A 6,668-nucleotide genomic window follows, 5' to 3' on the forward strand; every position below is an offset into this window, starting at 1 on the left:
TTGCTCATCTGTGTATTCCCCAAGACTAACTAGCCAACTGCCTAGAACACACTGATAAGAAAATATGTGAGAGATCTGTAATCTTTTTCAAAGAAGGCAGACCTTACAGAATAGATAAAATTTGAGCTGGATCTTGAAGAACTGGCAAAATATTGATAGGCAGAGAGCATTTCAGACCAGAGGGTGGTAGTAGAGGTGTGAGCTGGATGACAGCCCAAAAAAAAAATTGATGTAGGAAGATATAAAGCATTTTAGGGCCGGGCGCAGTGGCTCACGCCCGTAATTCTAACACTTTGGGAGGCCAAGATGGGTGGATTGCCTGAGCTCAGGAGTTTGATACCAGCCTGAGCAACATGACAAAACCCCGTCTCTACTAAAAATAGAAAAAATTAGCGAGGCGTGGTGGCACACACCTGTAATCCCAACTACTGGGGAGGCTGAGGTACGAGAATCGCTTGAACCCGGGAGGCAGAGGTTGCAGTGAGTGGAGATCACACCACTGCACTCCAGCCTGGGTGACAGAAATACAGTGCATTAGAAATAAGAGACATTTTTAGTGTGCAATTTAAAAAGTTCCCTTTTGACAGGCTGAGTCGGATATGCCAGGGTCATCTCTAGGTAGTAATTTCCAAGCCTGGCTCTCAGAGCAGCTGCATCAGTCTCTGGGGAAGCTTGTGAAGGATATGGATTTCTGGATCCCATCTCATATCTACTGAATCAAAATGTCTTTGGGATGGGTCCTGAGTAATGTGGAGAAAACTTATTTTAAAAGAAGGTCTCTTTTTAACAAGTTCCTTGTAGGGGTCGAGGTAAGGATGAAGCTGGGGCTCTGCAGACAGCCAAGTTAGGGTAATGATGACTTGCTCTGTCCTCCACTGAAGACAGGCATCTATTGCAGAGCATCTCTGGTGCTGGTTTTCCAGCCTCTATTTGTAAAAAGAACGAAGATAAACCTCCTTGGATTGATATATGAGGCTTCCAAAGCCTTTCCCTCCATTTTGGGCACAGGTGTCAAAAGCAGGCATGAGAGTTTCCACTCCTGTGCCTTTCCTCATGCTTTTCCCCTCTCCTCTTGCCCACCTGAAGTTCTCACACCTTTTCCAGACCAGCATATGCCCTAATTCTTCCAATTAAGTCTCTCCATGCCAATCACACCTGCAGCAAGCTCTGCATTGTCCCAACTCTAATAATTTTTATTCTCGGTGCCATTCATTTGGCACTGAGAAAAAAATTACAATACAAGGTAGTAGTTCCTAACTCACCTCTTGGATTATAAGTTCCCTGAGAGCAGGGACTATGTCTTATTTCTCTTGTCTCTCCTGCAGTGCCTAATACTGGGCAGGTTTAGGCAACATAAAATAATGATTTAGTACAAGTCTTAATTGATTGCTCTGTGTGGTGTGATCAACTGTGGTCCAAAGAATCATCCCCCTCCTCTGCTCTAATACTTCTGCAGCCCCTACAGTCTCCACCTTCCTGCTGAGTATTCCTAGAAGAAAAATCATAAAGCATTTTCAACACACCCAGAAGGAGCCTGGAAGGGCTAGAGAACATGAGACCACATGTCAACTCAAGGTGTCAGGGAGGCAGGAAGTGTGTGGTTCAGACTGCATGTAGACTGTGTAGATGTAGGGGCTATGGACCCATGCACCCCTATGAGTGCTTCCTATACTCCAGCAGGTACAGCAGAACAGGTGGACCTCTATTTTTCCAGCTGCTCCCTTAGGCCTGAGCTTTTCCCCTGGGACCAGGCACACAGCCTAAAAGTTCAGGCTTGGGGTTTTCAAAAAGACTGTGGTAATCATTGCTGCCCACTAAATATTTCCAGCTGGTTTCTCTTGAAGAACATGGCTGGATGGCACTTCCTGGTTTCTTCTGGCTGGGTTGGACCATGTGACAAGTTCTGGCTGATGTTTTTTCTTTCCCTCTACTATGGTAACCCAGCAATATTTGAGGAGGTGGGTGCTGTATTTGCCTGCATCCTGGAGGCAGGGGACATTGAGTAGACTCCCCAGCCATCCCATGATGAGCTACTTACAGCATGAACATGAAACTTTTTGTTGTAACATGGTTTGGGGGTTGCTTGTTCCACAGTTTAACCTAGCCTATCCTGACAGATACAAAGGCATGGTGAAAGTTGGCCAGGCATTGCAGCAGGCATCCTTGGGCTCCAGGTGGTGTCTGCTCGAGCTTAACTTCCCTTACATTGTCTGAGTGCTCTCACATTGAGCGTTATCCTGCAGCAGTTAGATGTGGTGAAGTGCTGGAGAACTTGCAGCTGGCCCTGGAGTCTCTCCCATGGAGCCAGTGCCAAGTTCCTGCCTCAAATCCCTCAGTGAAATTTGTAGATGCGGATGGTCAGGGCCATGGCTCTGAGAAGCTACCTCCTTTCCTTCTGCTGGGAGCTGGGAGACTCACAGTCCTCTGGGGTTGGCTGGCTGGAGGCCAGTGCCTCAAAAATATTCTATACCAGAGACCTTGAGTACAGAGAAAAGTGAATGTATGTCCTGTGGGTCTGGACGCTGCCTGAAATGGCCCTTGGTGAGCCAGAAGTTGTGATAAATTGTCATACTTTAACAATCCATTAAATCTTGTCTCCTTTATAAAACTTCTGTGCTTGTTTTAATTTTAAAAGATTATTTTGATTTATTGACCAGAGTAAAAAATGTATTTGATGTTTCAAAACCCCTCTCTTGCTCCTGAAATGGGAACAATTCCCTCATCCGCCTCTCAGGGTGTGAGATGGGGGCTGCAGCTCACTTTGTCAGTGCCCCGCTGCTCAAACCTCTAGCGGGAGCATGTAGGCAGGCAGGCTGTGGGGCTTATCACAAGGACAGAGGGCTTTCTGTATCCTGGGGTTCTTGCCTAAGTGTGCCAGAAAAATTAGATCACGCATGGGCTTGGGGGATGGGTGCAAGGCTTTTTATTAAGTGGTGGCAGCTCTCAGTGAGGTGGATGGAGAGGCCAGAAGGAGGATGGAGTGGGAAGGTGGCCTTTCCCTGGAGTCAGGCCACCCAGTGGCGGGGCCCTCCTCCGACTGGCCTCTGCTGAACTCCGTGTCGTCCCGTCATAGATGGCCTGCCGGCGTCTGCTGGTGTCTGCCAGTGTGTTCTTCTGCTGTTGAGTTCCTCTCGATGTCCAGCTGCTTGTGTCCGTGCCCACTAGGGTCTCAGGATGTTTAAAGGCACAGGATGGGGAGTGTGGCAGGCCAGGGTGGTCTTGGAAATGCAACATTTGGCCACAGAAACAGAAATACCTGTCCTCACCTAGGTCAGTGGGCACAGGCCTGAGGGTAGAGCCTTTGCCAGGGACCCTGCCTTTCTCTACCCAGCACTTTCCTGCCTCCCTCCTGTATCACTCCCACATCCCTCCTCACCCTGGACCTCCCTTTCAGGGGGTCCGTGCCTCCGTCTGAGAAGCATAGCTCCAGGCATCTCAGGTGTTGCTGAGTTTCCACCATGATGGCATCACCCTCTGCCAACCTGGAGGTAAGATCCTGATGTGGCATTAGAAAGCCAGGGGCAAGGTGGGCAAGTGGCAGATGTGTGGAGGAAGTTTCAGTGCCCTGGCATCCATGATTGCCTTTCAAGTTTTCTAGAAGTTTCCATAGCCTCAGTTATTCTGATATGGTGATGTTAAAACCTGCCTACACCTAGGGTGTTTATGACTGACAACAGCTTAGAGAGTGACCCATCCCAGGGCCCTGGCATCTTCTCTGGGGTCAGAGCTTTGAGCGACAGGAATGAACAACAGGGCATTCCAGACGCCCTCAGCAGAGTGCAAGTCTCTGCACCTGAGCTCTCCAGGGCAGGAGTGAGGTCACCTTGCGCCAGTGGAGGTGAGGTGGATGGTAAAAGAATATAGGAGGCCCTTCCATATTTGGAGCAAACTCCAAATATGGAAATATGGAAAAATCCAGACATATGAAACAAGCATCAGAGTTTTGTTTTTAGATTCATTAAAAATTTTTAATAACTAAAGTTATTGAATTCTCCCATAACTAAAATCTCCACAGCTTTTGAAAATAGTGTTCTAGGTACAAAAAGTAGATTTCTCAAGGAGTACTTACTGTGCAGAACATGGCCCACCCCAGCAATATTATTAATTATAATAGAAACAAGCTTATTACTCAGATGCTGACTCATATTTACAAGAGATTTTGAAGTTTTATAGGTCTGACCTTTGAGTTGTCAATTTTTGAGGACCTCACAATAGTCCCTCATGGCTTTCAGAGTGGGGGAAGCCTGTCACATCAAAGCCTAGCCAGATGAAATGAAGAATATTTTATAGGGACACTGAGTCCTTTTGAGCTTGGCTAGGGACAAAACCCACTCAGCAGAAATTAGTCAACAAGTCTATACTGAGTACTTACTGGGTCCTCAGCCAGATTATATATGTGAAACGTATATAATCAAGGTGACAGTATTTTCTAAACAGAAAACTCACGGTTTTTAGTATAACAAAAGATCTTTATGTCATTTATTGGTGCTAAGAGATAGTCTGGGAGATGCAATTTGGACCTCAAATATAGAAAAATATGGGCCAATTTATGCATTCATTTGAATAAAAGAGAATATGTGAAATTATGATTGTCCAAGTATGCATAGTCCTTTGTTCAACAAAAACTGTCCAGGGTTCAGCACAAAGATGAAGGCTGCAGTCCTTGCCTCAAAGAGCTCACTGTCTAGTCAGAGATGGATGTGCAAATCAACAACAATCAGGGGATAGATGTGAAAACAAAATTCAGGAGAGTGAATAAGGAGTGCTAAGTCTTGTCTGGGAGTCAGGGATCGCTTCTCAAAGCAGGTAACTTGAACTGAACAGAGAAGGATCAGTAGACGTTTGCTAAGCAAACTTGGGTCAAGAAATATTCCAGACAGGAAATAGAATGTCTGAAATATGGGGGAATTGGACCATGCATAGAGAATGACAAGAAAATTCAGTATGGTTAGAATGGTGGGTGGCCATAGGATGGGGTGAGGGATGAGAGGCGAGAAATAAGACTGAGGTGAGATTATAAGTAGTTCTGTATATCATGTTCATAATTTATTGTAATTTTTATGTTTTTTTTTGAGACAGGGTCTCACTTTGTCTCCTGGGCTGGAATGCAGTGGCATGATCTCGGCTCACTGTAGCCTCAACCTTCTGGGCTCAAGCAATCCTCTTGCCTCAGCTTCCTGAATAGCTGGGACTACAGGTATACGCCACCACACCTGGCTAATTTTGTTTGTTGGTGGAGATGGGTTTTTGCCATGTTGCTCAGGCTGGTCTTGAACTCCTGAGCTCAAGCAATCTACCTGTCTTGGCCTTCCAAAGTGTTAGGATTACAGGTGTGAACCACTGTACCCAGCCTCATGTACATAATTTAGATGCTATTATCTAAGTCAAGTGCTATCAAATCATTTTAGCTCCAAGCCCCGTTCTTCAAATAAAAATCTGAGAAGTGCAATATAGAAATCGGATCAATGAGAAACTGCCCTGTGGGAGTCTCTCTCTCTTTCTGTCTCTCTCTCTCTCTCTCTCTGTGTGTGTGTGTGTGTGTGTGTGTGTATGTGTGTGTGAAGGGGGAGTTCACAAGCCCCCTGGCAGCTTGACCACTTCCACATCCCTACTGGAAGTTCTAGAAGAATTTCCACAGAAAACACTTTGGAAACCACTGATTTAGGAATTGGAGAGTAGCTGATAAATTCTGAGGAGGGAGAATTAGGTATTTTGAAAGATTACTCTTGAGGTTTTATGACTTGTTGCTGTAAAAGGAGTGTGGCTGATACCAAGAGATGAGCACAAAAGTTCAGGTGAGATAGCAAGAGGACAAATTGGAGCTCTCATTGTTGAGAAAAGAGGCCTTGATAAACACACCACCCTTTCAGCTTTGACCCTTGCAGGGCTAGATCAGCTTCATAAACACTCACATCCAATTTGGAATCATATCATTCCCAGACTGATCTATGATAATCTGCTTCTACTCTAACGGCCTGACAGGAGGAAAAGCAAATTTCTCTGAAAGAAGAGAACATCTTGTACAACCTCAAAATATTACATTTTCAAATATAGTATCTGTCACTCAATCAAAGACAACCAAACATGCAAAAAGATAAAATTGAGTGAGAATCAAGAGAAACACAGATGATAGATACAAATTCATGAAAAAGCCACATAGTAAAGTTACCAGACATAGACTTTAGGTTAACTGTTATTTATAAGTTTAAATGTGATTAATAAATGACCTGATGGATAATTTCAATGGAGAATTAGATATGATAAAAAGAATCAAACAGTCATTCTATAATGTAAATAAGTAACTTAGTAGATGAGTTTAACAGCACAGTGGGCACAGCTGAAGCAAGAATTAGTAAACCAGAATGCAGGTCAGAAGAAAATATCCAGACTGATGCACAGCAAGACAAATAGTGAAAAATGTATAAAATCTAAAAGAGAATATGGGACATGGAGAAATGGCCTAACATATGCATAATCGGAAACCCAGAAAGACAGGAGAAAGAGAAAAGAGGTAGGAGTAATACATAAAGAGATATTGACCAATAATTTTTGAAAACAAATGAAATGAGACAAGCGCAACTTGCATGAGTTACAAATTCCAATTAGAATAAATAAAAAGGGAATGATATGAACTGATAAACATACTATGGTTTATCATGGGAACTCTC

Source organism: Gorilla gorilla, chromosome 6 (genome assembly GCF_029281585.2).
Source record: "Gorilla gorilla gorilla isolate KB3781 chromosome 6, NHGRI_mGorGor1-v2.1_pri, whole genome shotgun sequence".
NCBI lineage: Eukaryota > Metazoa > Chordata > Mammalia > Primates > Hominidae > Gorilla > Gorilla gorilla.